General features: G+C 40.4%; 1 protein-coding gene across 4 annotated transcripts in view; it reads right to left on the bottom strand.

Moving 5' to 3' along the window:
* The window catches only part of LOC127037045 (leucine-rich repeat and fibronectin type III domain-containing protein 1-like protein), a 235,209-nt gene that overhangs the window by 107,128 nt on the left and 110,914 nt on the right, over nucleotides 1–17,167 (bottom strand). For all 4 annotated transcript variants that reach the window (XM_050928477.1, XM_050928476.1, XM_050928479.1 and 1 more), the window contains one exon: nucleotides 11,130–11,300. The gene's annotated coding sequence lies outside the window, so the exon portion shown is untranslated. The remainder of the gene's footprint in view (nucleotides 1–11,129; nucleotides 11,301–17,167) is intronic.

The raw sequence follows: 17,167 nt of genomic DNA, 5'->3' as shown, positions 1-17,167 counted from the left end.
TCGGGGGATTGGTCCTGCTTTGAGCAGGGGGTTGGACTAGATGACCTCCTGAGGTCCCTTCCAACCCAGATATTCTATGATTCTATGCGTCTCTCCTTCAGACTCATTACATATTAAGTAATTTCTTAAATCCATTCTTGTAAAAGTTACAATAAGAAGGCAGACATCTAATCAGTGATGCACCAGGAGGCAAGATTATATGTCACACATATACAATACACTATAATTACTTGGCCAGATTCTGCCCCCCTTTCTCATGCTGAGTAGCACCTTACTATACACACAGTCTCATTGGAAAAAATGGGACTACTCATGTAATAAGGTGCTATTTACTGTGTGCACATCTGACAGAACCATACTTGAAACGCTGACTTAAACTGTGCTTGGTAAGGTTTAATTCATTAATAATGAGACTGTTAGAAGGTCATCATATGTTTGGTCCATGATGCTTGGGGTCAAAAAATAAAGATTTTAGGCACTGCCAATCATCATGCCATTAACTAGCTCAAACACACTCTTCTTCAGCAGGTGAAATGTGGTGTAGAGCAATCACAGAGAGAGACAGATTGTGGTGCAATTTTACAGTCTCTAAGTCAAGGTTTCCTTATTCCCATATGTCATAAACAGATAGTTAAGGGTTAATGTCTCTTTTACCTGTAAAGGGTTAACAAACAGGGAACCAAAAACACCTGACCAGAGGACCAATCAGGAGACAAGATACTTTCAAATCTCGGTGGAGGGAAGCCTTTGTTTGTGTTTTTTGGGTTTGGCTTTGTTCTCTCTGGGTTCTGGAAGAGACTAGACATGCAACCAGGTTTCTTGCCAATCTCCCTGCTACAGTCTCTTATATATTCAGAATAGTGAGTATTTAGTAGAAAAGGCAGTTATAGTCTTTTGATTGTTTTCTGTATTTGCAAATGTGTAGTTTGCTGGAAGTATTTTAAATTGTATTTTTGCTGGGGGGGAGGCTTCTTTCTAGTGTCCATAAGCTGTAAGACCCAGTAACTTTTACGATCTAAATTACAGAGATAACTTTTACTTTTTTTTCTTTCTTTTTATTAAAAGTTTTGCTTTTTAAGACCTGTTTGATTTTTTTCCCCTTGTTGAGGCTCAAGGGAATTGAATCTGTACTTAACAGGGAAGGAGAAGGGAGGGGAGAAGGGTGGAATCCTTTTGTTTTAGATTCACGTAGCTTGAATCTGTCTATCTCTCCAGGAGCCCAGGGAGGGAACACCTGGAGGGGAAGAGAAGGGGGAGGAACAAACCTGATTTCTCTGTGTTGTGATTCAAGGAGTCTGAATCACAGTAGTCTTCCAGGATAACCCAGGGAGGGGAAATCTGGGAGAGGCAACGGTGAGGGAAGGGGTTTACTTTCCTTTTGTTAAGATCCAGAGGGTCTGGGTCTTGGGGGTCCCTGGACAAGGTTTTGGGGTGGGGCCAAGAATTTACCAGGCACTCCAAGTCCTGGCTGGTGGCAGCTTATCAGATCTAAGCTGGTAATTAAGCTTAGGGGAATTCATGCTGGTACCCCAACTTTTGGACTCTAAGGTTCAGATTGGAGAAATATACCATGACACCATAGCCTGGCGGGGGGAGGGGGAGCAGGCATTTATAACATTTTAGAAGCCAGTTTAAGAAGAAAACTACAGTGCAAATTGTTCAGACAGACTTTAGTGGAAAGGTTTTTACTGCAAGACTTGACTGATAGTAGATCTTATACTACTGCAGATTATCAAGTATTTTACTTAGAATTCACTACAACACACTGGACAAGTGAATGATAAAGCATTATCAAACTGGTGCAATTTCTCCCCAGCATCTTGTTATCTCCATGGGAACTGAATGTACCCACCACCAGTCACCTGTGGTGCCATCCTCCATCACTCATACTTGTCACCATATTAGTCAAATGTATATAAGAATGTATTGTCTGTAACTCAGCTAACCATCATGGGCATCTCACATGCTTCATGATTTTTTTCCTAGAGAATCCAGTTTATCTATCAATGTATAAAATATTTATTGCACTCAGTGAGCAATAATTCTGCTCTTGCATACAACTGAACATCCCCAATGAACGCAGCTGGGTAGTCTGTTTTTCAGAGGTATGAGGTTAACCTTGATTCTGCCACCCTTATGTTGTATGATACCTTCCTCCACCAGCAGGGCCACTGAAACCAACTGGCGGAATTTATTAATTATTATTAGGTGTACTACCAAAGTGCCTAGAAGCCTTAATCATAAACCAGGACCCCATTGTGCTATGCACTGTATAACACAGAACAAAGACAGTCCCTTCTCCAGATAGCTTAAGGTCCCACTCAGCGTAAGGGGGTAGAGTCCAATTCTTTAAAAACCTAACAAACAACATTAAAATGAAATGATAGATTATGGGTGGTGATTATTCCAGATTATGGGCATTAAAAGAACTGCACAGAAATATTTGGAGAAACCCAGAAGGAAAGTATTTTCTCTCTAGCACTTGTGACTAGCCAGCATGAGTCCAGCCTCACAAGAATTAATATTTAGTATGTGAATTTCTTCTCCAATAAACTGTCATTCATTAGGCAATACATTTTTTTAATATAACACATGACTGATAAGGTGTCCCTCGAAGCCATAACTATACTGTTGAATGGCTAATACACAATTTGCAGTTTCTGTCTCTGCCCCATAAATATTTTATGTAACTGACAAGATCTGATTTTATGCATCGGAAGGTTTTTAAAAGTTGTCACTTTTGAGGATTATGCCAGAGGTGACTAACAAATTTGTTTCTGTGGTTATCTCATGTAATAGCAGAATTGCAGGCCTTTCTATAAAACTGAGAAGGTTTCATCGTATGCACAACAGTTAATCAGGCGGCATCTTGGAATATAATATAGCAAAGCATTTTTGAGGAAAGCTATTTTTGGCAATTTGACCACGTACAGTTGTGCAGAACTTGGTTACAGATTTTATGTATTTCAGCATGGAGAAGATTAATAAAATGAATGGTTTGGTACAACAGAATTTAAAATACTCTGTGCCTAGGATTGAAAAAGCAAAGACCTTCTGAACAGTGATTTTATTAATGTCAAAAAGCATCTCACAATAGACATTACAGGAAATAATGGTTTGTCTCTGGAATCTCATTTGAGCTGGAAAATCTTATAACCCAAGAGACATCACAATTTGAATCTTTTTTTCCAATGTACTGTGTCAGTGTGGCTCAAATGATAACCTTTTCACCTTTGGGCTCAAATGTGTTATGATTTAGAGTCTCCTGTAAGGATGCAAGCTCAGACTCCGCATTTTTCTTGTGACATTATAGTATTAAGCAGTGGCAGTGCATTGATGGAGGCTACTATCTCCTGAATAAAATATTAAACCAAAATCCCACCTGCCCAGTTACTGCGGCTGTCCAGGGGGAAGTTAAAGCTCTCTTGGCTCTGTTCAAGACACAGGATAGTATGATACCAGTATCTCGGCCAACATTACTTCTTTCTGCTAACACAAGCTCTAATGAGTACAGTTTTGTGAGAGTCTTTCCTGACCACACCATAGCTGCATTTGCCTACATAGACATTATGGCACCATTTTCTCATTCGTTGCTTTAAAAAGCACTTTAACTTGTTTTCCATAAAGGTGTTCTAGAATTTCAGGAATTTGCTATGAAGAAGATACCGTATCAGATTTTTTCCAATTAAAACAGCTTTTATAAGAACAAAAAGGTATTGTTGAATTCAACTGCAAAATTGCTAGAGTTTTATTAACCTTTGAGGACAGTACAATATTTCCTCATGGAAGCTGAAAGATTTCCAATCTTACTACTTATAATATAAAGGTTCCGAGTTTTGCATTTACTGATATTGTCTTTAATGCTACGCCAGCAAAGTGCAGTCACTGCATTACTGGTAATTAAATGCTTTGCAAAACACTTTAGGATGTTCCACTCTGTGAAAAGCATTATGGAAATCCAAGCTGCTCACTGCTGTTATTAAGATGCCATAAGAAAATCTGGGCCCCCTTTATTATGTTCCCGTAAAAAAAAAAACTTGTGATATTAAGGACAACTATAGTAGAAAAGATTATTACAAATTTAAATAAATCTTGTTTTGTCCTTGTCCCAGTGACTTTGACTTTTCACAAGTTCCTTATTTGATTCATGGAGTATTTCTTTAGATTAGTTCATCAACTGGTTTCTTGTCTACCACCTGTTATGATTCTAACTAACTGTCCTTAGCAGATCTATTTGGTATAGAGTTACTCAGTACACAGCAGAATATGTCCCGTGATGTAGAGTGGCATATTATTTCATTACCTCCATGGAATTCTGTATATAGCTGGCAGCTATATGGGAATGCGCCCAAGAAAAGAAATCAGGAGACCTGGGTCCTAATCCTGACTCTGCCACTGATGCACTCCATGACCTTGGCAGATCACTTCCACTTTCCGTGTCTCAGGTAACCCTATCTGTAAAAGGAGGAGGATAATTCTTATCTACCTTTCTGAAGTGCTTTGGAATCTATGAGTAAATGCACTAGACAACCCCCGAGGTTTATTAGGAGGAAAAATAAAACATCGGTTTCATCAAACACAACGTGGAGGGGCTAGCATGGTACAGGGTTGTTATGGGAAGTGACAATGGGTTAATACTTTAGTCAGTAACTCTAGCGATTAATATTTGCAACATCCACTTTTAACCCTTCACCCTTCCCCTTGTCCAAACCTTAGTTTCTGCCTGAAGTCCTCAAGGCCCCATACAAAGTGTCCTATGGAGTAGCAAACCATTTTCTTTTCTGTCTGCTGCCCAGAAGCTGGGGAGAGATGTACCAGTCCATAGAAGGATTTTCTGGATTTCCACAGTTTATTTTTTTTAATCATAATGTTCTTGCAAGGCACTATAGACTCAACTTCCAGATATGTGCCTGCAACAGCAACAATATTTTTGGTGGCGGATTTATTTATTGTTTTGAGACATTGCTCTTCTTAATATCTATAATAATTTTCATATTTATTGAATTCTTTGAGACATTGTGATTGCAGTGTGCCTGTTATTTGTGCTGTAATAGTATCTAAGTTTGCAGAGAAAATTAAGTCATATTGTTAAGGCCTCTGAATAAGTTATTTATGTTGGCCATCCTTGCATTTCTCTTTTCTCTTGCATTTCCCTTTTCTATAAAATTAACCACATTTGTTGCATTCTGAAAGAGAGGTGTTATATCACATCTGAAAAAAAAAATCCCCATAAACTGTTACTACAAAATTTACTCAAACTTTACATTTCTTGCACCTGAAACTAAACTCTAATGATCTTTATGCACTAACTGCAATGACAACTACAAATATTAGTCTCTTCTCTTTTTTCAGGGACATAAATGGAAAATGAAAGTAAATTTCACCTTGTAGTTCAGTTCATGCCATGCAGAAAATGTAGTCCATCACAAACATTTGCTCAAATATGTTACACAAATTGATTTTTTGTGAAGACTGAGTTATAACATGCAGTGCTGTGGGTTGGCAGCATGGTATTCAGCTGTCATAAAGCTCAGAGAATGGACTAAGTCAAGATGAATGGGGTCACCCTACCACTATCCATTCAGTAGAACCCTGTCAGCTACTTTTAGATTTGGGAAACTGCCACAGCAGGAAATAAATTTATAAGGAAATATGACAACTACAGTACAGCCGCTTTCAGCAAAGCAAGCAGGCCTTCTGTCTACTTTAATGTAATGAATGATTAAGATAATCTAAATAAGAATCCTGTTTTGCATGTTTAAGTGCCTTATCACAAATTTTGGGCAGGTACACAAAATAGTCACCTTTTGTGTTGCTGCCTTTCTACTGATCTATCTGAGGTATCATGCTTTGTCCATTTGGCACATTTCTAATTGCCTCAGAGGCAGTAGTCCACTTAATCTGGTAGTAAGCCACTGAGACTACACTGGCACTGCATCTGGGAATTGGCTTGCTAGTACTTTCATCAGAAAACTTATTGTTGGTGCTGATGGACTAAGCAAGCCCTCACCAGCACTGGCTGTTCTCTTGAAGGGACTGAACAAACCCTGCCGCCACTAATGGAAGTGAATTCAAAATCATAATTAAAACCAAAAACATCCTTCAGTATTATTGCCACCTCTGCATTTCTCAGGATGTCTCATCTTCTAATATTTTAATAATATAATAGTAATATAGTAACTGATGACATCTAGCAAGCTGAGGTATTTAATGCCTATTTTGCACTAAAAAGGTTAATGATCACCTGATAATCACAATTAATATTAACTACAAAGGGGAAGGAACACAAGTTAAAAAAGGGAAAGAACAGGTTAAAGAATATTTAGGTAAGTTGGATCTACTGAAGTCAGCAGAGCCTGATGAAATTCATCCTAGGGTACTTAAGGAACTAGCTGAAGCAATCTCGGAAACATTAGTAATTATTTTCAAGAACTCACGGAGGACAGGTGAGGTCTCAGAAGACTGTTCTAATCTCCTGATGGGATACTCTAAAGTCACTTACTAAAAGATTAAATAAATAAATAGACCCTTAGCCTCCTATATCAACAAATGCATAAAAGCAAACAACTAGATTATTTAAAATATAGTTATTCCCATCACAAAAATACACACAAGACAAACCTGTATCAGGCCTGGTTACTGTGTCTTGGAACTCTCATGAAGCAGCTAAACAGTAAAGCTAGCAATTGCTCAGAATACTAAAAGGGGCAACAATATCAATTTGATTTTAAACTCATTCGTTGCAAATGGGAGAGTGGACTACAATGCTCAGATATAGGAACCATGATCCATTGCTCGCAGGGTAACTGACACCCAAATGAATTGAAGTCAACCAAAGGAAGCAACAATGACTAGGAAGTGGTGGTTGGGAATAGTAATACACATACACAAACAAAAAGAGTACTAGCACCTTGCAGCTTCTGGCTCTTTCCCCTCATCCTTGATTTGTTTGTCGTTTTAGGCTCCAATCCTGCAATGAGCTCCATGTGAGTACAGCCCTAAACCCACACAGAGCACTAATAATTTCATTGGGAGGGTCCACCAGCAAAAATCTCTGGGACAGAGCTTGTATCATCTTATTTATCCACAGAGCACTACACATGTTTTGTGGACTACTGTAATATAAATAATAGTGAATAAATAAATAAATAAATAATAAAGTTGTTAAATGTTTTGTGAATGAAAACACACTCTCTGACCTAGACAGCTTACCGTGCATGAAGTAAACAGTTCTGTTAACACAGAGATCAATAGAATAGATAAAACATAACATAAGAGGATGAAGTGCAGAAGACAATCTTCTTGACAATCAAGGTCTGGGTTAGATGATCTAAGAAGTCCTTTTCAACATTCAAATCTATGACTACAGAGGCTGAAAATGGCAATGGGTGTTTATTTCTCTCTATTATTCAATTAAAAGTTGCTGAAAGGATTTGTTGGTTAACTGTGAGGGTATCGAATTGCATTGCAAGGCAGATTTTGTAAGGAATTGTGCATACAAATGCTAAAAGTGTGTCCGATCATGATCTCAGGACTTGTATGTCCAGGTCATTCCAAATTTCCAGTTGCATGTGGCAGTTACTGCAAAATTATCCGCCCTTCATTGGTATCGGCTGCTATGAGCTTAGCCAGGAATGGAACTCAAATAATTTTCTGTTTCTATTTTAGAATGAATTGAACCAGCTGAAACTAACACCCAAATTTTCTAACTTAGGATCCTAAAGTTAAGTTCCTAAATTTATATTTAGGCAGATAAATAAATGTAATTCTCACAGCTCCAACTGGCTTCACTAACCAGGTAGCAGATGTGCTATAAGAGATGACAGTGGAATGGACCTAGAAGTACTTTGTGTGGTTTCTCACCTTGTGACTTTGTTATGGATGTGTTTTGCTAACTGATGGATTCAACCATCTGCAGGAACCACGACAGTGTAATCATCATGCCTGCAAAAAGCATTTTATTTTTCATTATGGATAATGGGATGTTCTGAACTTTGTGCAATTGCAGGATTTTAAAAAGCCTGTTTTATTTAGAGGTTATTATGATTCTGCAATTTTCAGAATAATTATCAGGAGAATGACGATCTAGACAATTATAATTAAGTCAATTTTAGGAATTAATTATCGTGAATTGGACTATCTAATCAATTAATAATGAATTAAATGAATCATGATTCCATTTGAAAGTTTTTGCTGCTTCTCATTTGAAGAACAGATGGACTCTGCTTTGTAACCAGCTGAAATCTCAGGCTGCTGATCAGCTTCAGATGATCAACTAGCTTCTAAATTTAATTTCTGGATTCAAAGGAATTCTAGAGTTTGCCTGAAATTCCCTTGCAAACTGTGCTCCCTATGACCATCTATTCATGTAGAAGTCCTACTAATAGTAGGGGAATGTGCGAGAGCCACATGAACATCCTTCGCATACTGCTAGGCCCAGAAGTTGAGAGTCCAGAATAAAGCAACAACAAAATAACAGCCACATTTTTTACTTTAACCATATAATTCCCAATGTGGTAATGACTGATTTAACATTTCCTGGCAATATTTTTCCTCTGCCGTAACCAGAATTACTAATATGAGAGTCATATACAGGAGACTGAATTGTTCTATAGACTGGAATTCACACTCAAACAGAGGAATAAATTCCTAAAACACAGGGGGCTTAATTCCTCCACTCGAGGATACAAACAATTTATATATACTTCAGTGGGAGCTAGTTGCATTTGGAGGTGAGAGAACTGGCCATAGATTTGCATGGGGGCAGCTGCCCCAGGGGCCCAACACTGTCAAGCACATATGAGCACATTTTACTGCGTGTGTGTATGTTGTGGGGTGGGAATACAGATCCAAAGCAACAGCAATATGACTTGCTTGAAAAGCCTGGCAGGCACACTATTGAGGGGCACTTTCCCATGTGCTCTAGACTAATGAGCTACCCTGTTCTATTCTGGTTTTTACACTGATTAGCAGGGCCTGGTCCAAAGCTACTTGGGGAAAGGGTAGCAGCTCTAAAGATCTGCCATGGCCTGTGCATCTTGAGAACAATGCAAAACTTTGCAGATGCTTTCAATGTAAACTAATAATCACTGCATGAATCTTCATCATCCAGTATCCCCAAACCAGAAGCCACTGCAAACAGTTTGAGGAAAACACTGGCCATGTGCTGGCAAAGAATTAATGCTCTACATCTATGAAATGCTGGAGACTGAGTCAGAACTGCAGGTGATGTTTTCTATCAGCGGCGTCAAAATTTATCAGTGGATAAGAAAAAAAAAAGTAAACCAGAATAGGCAAAATTCTGCTAGTCTTACACAGCTAAGGTACACTGTGCAAGTGATTATTGGCATGCAGGTTGCAATTCTTTAAGGGCTGCTAATCTATCTGAGGAATCATGCTTTGTCCATTTGGCACATTTCTAATTGCCTCAGAGGCAGTAGTCCACTTAATCTGGTAGTAAGTCACTGAGACTACACTAGCATTGCACCTGGGAATTGGTTTGCTAGTACTTTCAGCAGAAAACTTATTTTTGGTGCTGCTGGACTAAGGGGTGCTGCTGTAGCACATCTGGTTAGGATGCTCTATACTGACAGGAGCTCTCCTGTTGGCATAATAAATCCACCTCCAGGAGAGGCAGTAGCTATATCAGCAGGAGAGGCTATCCCACCAACACAGCGCTGTCCACACTGTCACTTAGATTGGTGTAACTGATGTCGCTCAGAGGAGTGGCTTATTCACTGTAAGCTATTAGTAGTGTAGACCTGGCCTAAGTTAAAACAAAGTCTGACGGCAACACCCAGAGGTAAGGAGATATGTGGCAAAACTGGCTAGGTCTCAATTTGTTGAGATTGTTTGCTGTACCCAGGGGAAAAGGGCAGAGAGAGAGAGAGAGAGAGAGCTATTCAGAACAACAAAGGACAATCTCATTCTGTAGGAAAATATTAAACACCTGACAGTTCAAATACAGAAAAGAGTAAATTTAAAGCAGTGTCCCACACATGCATTAGATCCCTTCATACTGTTTCAAACTCCCCATCCCAGCACACAATATCACTTCAACCCCTCTTCTTTTGCACATTTTCTTGAGTAAGGCTTTAGTGCATCTCAGCTGTGGAACAACCCACAGAAACCAGTGTTTATTGGTTCTTGAGTGCTGGGATATTTTTGAGAAGTAGTTGTCTTGGCAAATACTTTAGCCTATTGAATAAACTTAGAGAAAGAACTGAAACCGAAATTCAGGCTTGCAAAATCGCTTTCTGAACACAAGAATTTCTGTCTAAAAACCATAAAGAAATGCTGGAAATCTGTTTAGCGGTTTCCAATCAGCTTGAAAATAATTCTGTCTGTCCAGTTTAGTTTTTTAACAACCTGTATTGTAATAGATGGAAAAATATAAGACCCACAAAAAAATCCAAGTTGATTTAACAGCACCCCAATGAATACAGGCTTGTTTCTCATCTGAAAAAAAATTGTGTTGAATATTTTCCTTGTGCACATTTGACAGATGCAAACTATTCCAAGTCCACCTAGTGGGAGGGAATACATGAAAGTTTTTTTTAGTAATTTTCTGAATCATAAAATGTGCTAATAACGTAATCAAAACTACAGTGTAAAAAATTAGCAGAGCTGTAAGCGTAGAGAATTAATTGTATGACAGAATATCAACTCTAATTACTTGCTGGCAAACAGCATAGGTGCACTGTTGTAGATGGAGTCATATGACCCTAAAATGCAAATTAACATTAAAAAAAAGTAACTCTGAGGGGAATTTTCATCCCAGGGGCAGTGATTTTTTTTTTTAAACAAGTTCTTTGTGTTTCTGTTGCTACACAGATCAAATTTTCCTTCGCAGATTTGCTTTCTTGCTTTAATTCTAACAGCATGCAGGTTGTTCTGTTTTACTGTTGAGCACATCCTCAAAGAAGCTATGCAGGAGGCAGCTTGCTTACACATCTTAAAATAGTGGGTAGCTCAAATGAGTTTTGATAGGGAGCTTTTAGCTGTAATTCTAACTTGGTTGGGTGATTAAATATAGTAATCTGCATAGGACTAACAGCCTCTAACAAGGCACAAATGACACCCACACCCATAAGAAGAAAAAGAAGAGAAAAAAACCAGTCAGCTCTTACTTTAAATTGACCTTCAAGTTGAGTGTTAAACTTGTTCCAGTCTCTGCGTCTTTTCAGGACTCCAATGCTCTTTCATTAGTGATTCATTTGTGTATGGAGTCCTTGGAGTAATGCATTCTCCATTCAGATTCACGGTGCAGCACCACGCAGGCCCTGAGGTGGCCATCCATCCTGAAATTAAGAGGCAACATTCTCTTTTAGAATTGCACTTTATCAGAATCATTAGGGATGACAGAAGATAGCGGCAGAGGCAGCAGCAACACAGAGTGAACACAGGCACATTAAAGCAAGATAAAAAGGGTAACCAATCTCAACATAATCTGTATAGAGAGAAGCCAAAATGCTCTCCTCCAACATGAACTGTTTCTCTCTCTCTCCTTTTTTAGGAGTTTCATCTGGAGATAAAATGGCAATAGTAGTGAATGGCAAAAAAAATCCCAAACCAACAAGCTGCTTTATGAAACCAAACAAGAGGATTCTATAAGCACAGAATTAGCTCAAGTAAAAGACAATGATATTAAAATGAATCTACACCTCCCCAATGCCTATAGATTGGCTCTTAAGTGCTGGAGCACTAACAAATGTCATTTATTAGCAGGTATATTATCTATTTTAAAAAGAATTATTTCTTCTATTTTAAAAAGTACATTTATCTAATTCAGCTCAATTTCAGGAGAACTATGAGGCATATTTTTAATATATGCAACACTTGGGCAATTCACCTAAGAATCTTGCCTGTTATGCAGCACAGCAGAATTTAATTCTCTTTTATTATCAGGGATTCACCATCCTACAATCCCTTCAGGCATATGGCAATAGCAGATACCCCAGAGCCCAGGAGCAGACAATAAATAGGAAATTGCTAACAAATATTTTTTTAATTCCAGAGGGTCAAGAGTAATTAAAATATACTATAGATTTCTGCAGAGTCTTTTTTCAAGTGCATAGTTCTACACAAGAACCCCTGCAAACAGAATTTGTGTGAAAATGCTGTTCTCGTCCATCCTCCCTGTGGAAGAAAAAGGCCTGGGTAACAACCGTCGAATCGTAGAAGTCAATTGTGGTGTCAGAGAGAAGGCTTTGGATTCTTTGACCATGGGATAGGCAGAGACGGGCTCCACTTAATGAAGAGAGGGAAGAGCATCTTCGCAGGCAGGCTGGCTAGCCTAGTGAGGAGGGCTTTAAACTAGGTTCACCGGGGGAAGGAGACCAAAGCCCTGAGGTAAGTGCGGAAGTGGGATGCTGGTAGGAAGATCAAGCAGGAGAGCGCAAGAGGGAAGGACTCCTGCCTCACACTGAGAGATTGATCCCGGCAATTACAGACCGGTAAGTCTAACATCGGTAACGGGCAAAGTAATCGAAACAACAGTTAAGAATAAAACTGTCAGAAACATGGAAAACATAAATGGTTGAGCAACAGTTAACATGGTTTCTGTAAAGGGAAATCGTGTCTTACTAATCTATTAGAGTTCTTTGAAGGGGTCAACAAACATGTGAACAAGGGGGATCCAATGGACATAGTGTACTTAGATTTCCAGAAAGCCTTTGACAAGGTCCCTCACCAAAGGCTCTTACATAAATTAAGCTGTCATGGGCTCAAAGGGAAGGTCCTTTCATGGACTGAGAACTGGTTAAAAGACAGGGAACAAAGGGTAGGAATTAATGGTAAATTCTCAGAATGGAGAGGGGTGACTAGTGGTGTTCCCCAAGGGTCAGTCCTAGGACCAATCCTATTCAATTTATTCATAAATGATCTGGAGAAAGGGGTAAACAGTGAGGTGGCAAAGTTTGCAGATGATACTAAACTACTCAAGATAGTTAAGACCAAAGCAGACTGTGAAGAACTTCAAAAAGATCTCACAAAACTAAGTGATTGGGCAACAAAATGGCAAATGAAATTTAATGTGGATAAATGTAAAATAATGCACATTGGAAAAAATAACCTCAACTATACATACAATATGATGGGGGCTAATTTAGCTACAGCGAATCAGGAAAAAGATCTTGGTGTCATCGTGGATAGTTCTCTGAAGACATCCACACAGTGTGCAGAGGTGGTCAAAAAAGCAAACAGGATGTTAGGAATCATTAAAAAGGGGATAGATAATAAGACTGAGAATATATTATTGCCCTTATATGAATCCATGGTACACCCACATCTCGAATACTGTGTACAGATGTGGTCTCCTCACCTCAAAAAAGATATACTGGCACTAGAAAAGGTTCAGAAAAGGGCAACTAATATGATTAGGCCTCATCCCTGGTGAGGGAGGGAGGATTTGGGATGGACGCTGACTCCTCTACCCCAATGTCGAAGCAGGTCTCATGCACCGAGCCCGGTGCCACCAGCTGTTGCTCCAAGGCAGCAGCAGACGAGTGGTGTGAAGGGGGCATCATCATCACCAGCATACCCCACACACTCCAATAAGGCCACTGCACTGGCCACTGGTTGTGCTGCCAAGGCGGCACCAGAGACGTCGGCGCAACTTCAGGTGCCCATTAGCACTGGTGCAGTCTTGATGAGGGGTGAACTGCCCTTTTGTGACAACAGTGGGGCCGTTGCTGCCTGTGTCTGCCTGTGGCCGTCGCTGCCAGAGACCGGTGTTTGGAGTGGGAGGTCAGTGTCAGTACTGAGGGACCGGGGCTGGGGGACCAGAATCGCGACAGGGAGTGCTCCCACAGGGCAGGCGACCAAGATCTGCGCTGAGAGGACAACTGACAGGAAGGTGAATGGTGCTGGTAGAATGAAGACTGGCGCCTCCCCCAAGGAGATCCCCGTTGAGATGGCAGGGACCATAATCATGGTGCCAATGACCGAGCATGAGCCCCAGAGGATCTGTGCTGAGACACCAGAGGCCCGCGGCACGGAGATGGATAGCATTGCCTTGTCTCGGGGGATTGGCGGCGCTCCACTACCCCGAGGGATCTTAGCAGCAGGCTTGCCCTCATAGGGAGCCTTTGCTCCTTCCTGCAGAATGCACAGTGCAGGCGGTGCGAGCAGAGGCCTCTGCTCTCTCAGCTCTGGAGAGCTTGGGAAAGCATTGATGACATCAGGAGTTTGGGTCCCCTACCACTCCCAGGAGTTGGTGGTGGATCCTTTAAGGGGCTAAAGGCCTTGACTGGGGAGGCACATTCATGTGGCAGCCTGAACTGGGTCCTTTGCCCAATGCTCCATGGCCTTTCTTGTCTAGGGCGACGGGGAGTGCTGTTGGGTTGAGCCCAGTGCCAGGGGTGTGCTGTGCACCGAGGCCGAGATACTAGGTGAGTCTTGGTGGGACAGCTCAGAAGCCAGACAAAGGGCAGCCTCCATGAGGAGATCCCACAAATGAATATCCCGATCTCTCTGAGTCCTGGGTCAAATTTTTTTACAAATAAACACTTGTCCTTCACATGTGATTCACTCAAGCACTTGAGCAGCTGCTGTGGCGTTTACTTACAGGCATAGGCCTGTTACAGTCCGCACAGAGCTTAAACTGCAGGGCATGCCCCACCTGGGGCGAAGTCCCCGCTGGGACTCTATCTTCTAACTCCTAACTACACTTAACAGCTACTTAACATTAACTAGTATAAACAACTATTTTCAAGGCCCTAATGCTCAAAGTCAGAAGAGAAACCACTAGCCCTTGCTATGCAAGGAAAGATGCTCTGACTAACCACCACAAGCAGTAAGAAGGAACTGAGAGGGCATAGGGCTAGCTCGCCTGATATACCAATGCATGAGTGTGACACTCAAGGGGGTGTCACAGCTGGCCCTATGGATACTACTAAGGCAAATATCTCCGACGACTGTGCACTTGGGCGCACGCACACCTAGAATGGAATCGACATGAGCAAGCACTCGAAGAAGAAACCGTAATATATTTAAAGTGAAAAGATCTTCACAAGTTTTGCAAAAATTAAGGCTTAAATATCACTGGGCAGTTCAATTGATTTGTGTCTATCTTGTAACTGGAAAACTCTCAGTGTTCTAGTTCCACACAGCTGGCGTTTTGATTTGCAAGTGAATCCTGGTCTTCTAGTTATACAGTATCAAGTACGTGAATTGAGAAATAGGAGTTCTTACTCTCCAATCCTCTCTAACGGAGCTGAAAATTCCATGATTTTTAAGTGAGCATTTTTCATAAAATAAGTATCTCCTGGGAAGCTTTAGATTTCCACTTTCAACCTAATTGTAGGGCAAAGCCCACAATAAGAGACAAAAAAAACAACAACCCAGCATACCTTATTTCTAACAAAACGGAACATGTAAAAGACATGCATTATTCAATATCAGCCAGTATCAACCAGACTACCATATGGTTTTCAATGTGGCTGCTTCTCAGATACTAGCATTCTATAAGTGTTCACTGGAGAAATCAGCTGTCATGTCTAGCTAAGGTCAATTGTTAATTTCTAAAATACAGTTTGTCCAAAATGAATCAGGCTAACTGAAAAAAAAAAGCGGAATTGACCCAAGTCTATCACATCTTTAAATCTGTTCCCATGTATTCTTGAATTTCATTGCTGTTCATATGTTAAGTATACCGAACCTACTAAACGAGAAGTGACAGTTAGTATGTGGTATTAATGCAAAATTCAAATTATCATTATTGTCCCATTATATTGTGCAGCCCTTTATTTCAAGGACCTTAGCTGGAGGACAATTAAAGTAATACAAAAATTCTAACAAGGGATACCTTTCAGCCAATGATCATACAGTATTAAATGTATCTAATGTAACTTACGCCCTGATCCTGCAAGCTGTTGCATAAGGGCAGACCCTGTACTCACAGAAATGAAAGATAGTCTCGTGATTAAGACACTGGCCTGGGACTCAAGGGATCTGAATTGAGTATGTGGCTCTAATACAGTCTTCCCATTTGACCTTGGACAAGTCGTCTGATCTCTCTGTACCACCCATGCGTCTGATGAAGTGGTTATTCACCCACAAAAGCTTATGCTTCGATACATGTGTTAGTCTATCAGATGCCACAGGACTCTTTGTTGCTCTGTACCACAGTTCTCCATCTGTCAAGGGGGGCTAACACTAGGAACTTTCTCACAGCCTTTGTGTCTCTTGTCTATTTAGACTAAGTTCTTCAGAAAAGGGGTTGTCTCTTACTGTGCAGGTGTATGTTGTCTAGCATAATGGGGCCCACAATCTTGGCTGGAAGCCTCTAGGCACTACTATAATGCAAATAATAAATAATAATATGCTCTTCTGCACTGGGACAATGTTTTTTGATATGTTTGTACAACATCTGGCCCTCTGGGGCCTTTAGGTGCTGTTGTAATACAACTAATAAGGTAGCACAGTACAGTGGTAGTTCTTGGAGAAATAGGGCAGCAATAATTAATAAGGGTTTAAGGCACTAGTAAATCTTGTTTCTGATTTGTTATTGAGGCACATGGTGATGAGTGCAGTGTAGGAACCTGAATAGAATCTAGGGATCACTCTTGCCTCTCTCACATCCTGTTTTTGAGGGGGATGTCTCACCTAACATATTTAAAAGTGATAAATTGGGAAATTACTAATTGGATCAATAATCTGATGGCTATTCCTGGCTCTTCTTCCAAAACAGAATGTTCTCAAGTGTTGTGATTTTAAAGAATTATTAACTACCTGTTGCAGGTTATAAACCCTTCACCTTGCCAGTGGCAAGCAAAGCTGTTTACCATATTAGGCCATGTCTACACTAGAGAGCTTGCAGAGGCACAGCTGTACCAATGCAGCGGCACTGCTGTAAGATGGCATACGTAGCCACTCTATACCAACAGGAGGGAGCTTGTCCGTTGACATAATAAAACTACCTCAACAAGTGGCGGCAGCTAGGTCGACATAGCGCTGTGAACATTACCACTTATGCCAGTGAAACTTATGTCACTCAGAGTTGAGTTTTTTTCATAAATTTTGCTGATATAAGTGATAGTGTAGACATGGCCTTAGAGCAGTGGTTCTCAACTCACGGGCCGCTTGTGGCCAAATCAGCACAGAGCTGCGGCCCACATAACACATTGTGCGCCACATATGCAGCCCACAGTGGTAAATAGGTTGAGGA

The sequence above is a fragment of the Gopherus flavomarginatus genome, chromosome 18 (genome assembly GCF_025201925.1).
Source record: "Gopherus flavomarginatus isolate rGopFla2 chromosome 18, rGopFla2.mat.asm, whole genome shotgun sequence".
NCBI classification, from domain to species: Eukaryota; Metazoa; Chordata; order Testudines; family Testudinidae; genus Gopherus; species Gopherus flavomarginatus.
The sequence above is the reverse complement of the archived record's forward strand: the minus strand, read 5'-3'. Positions and strand labels throughout refer to the sequence as shown.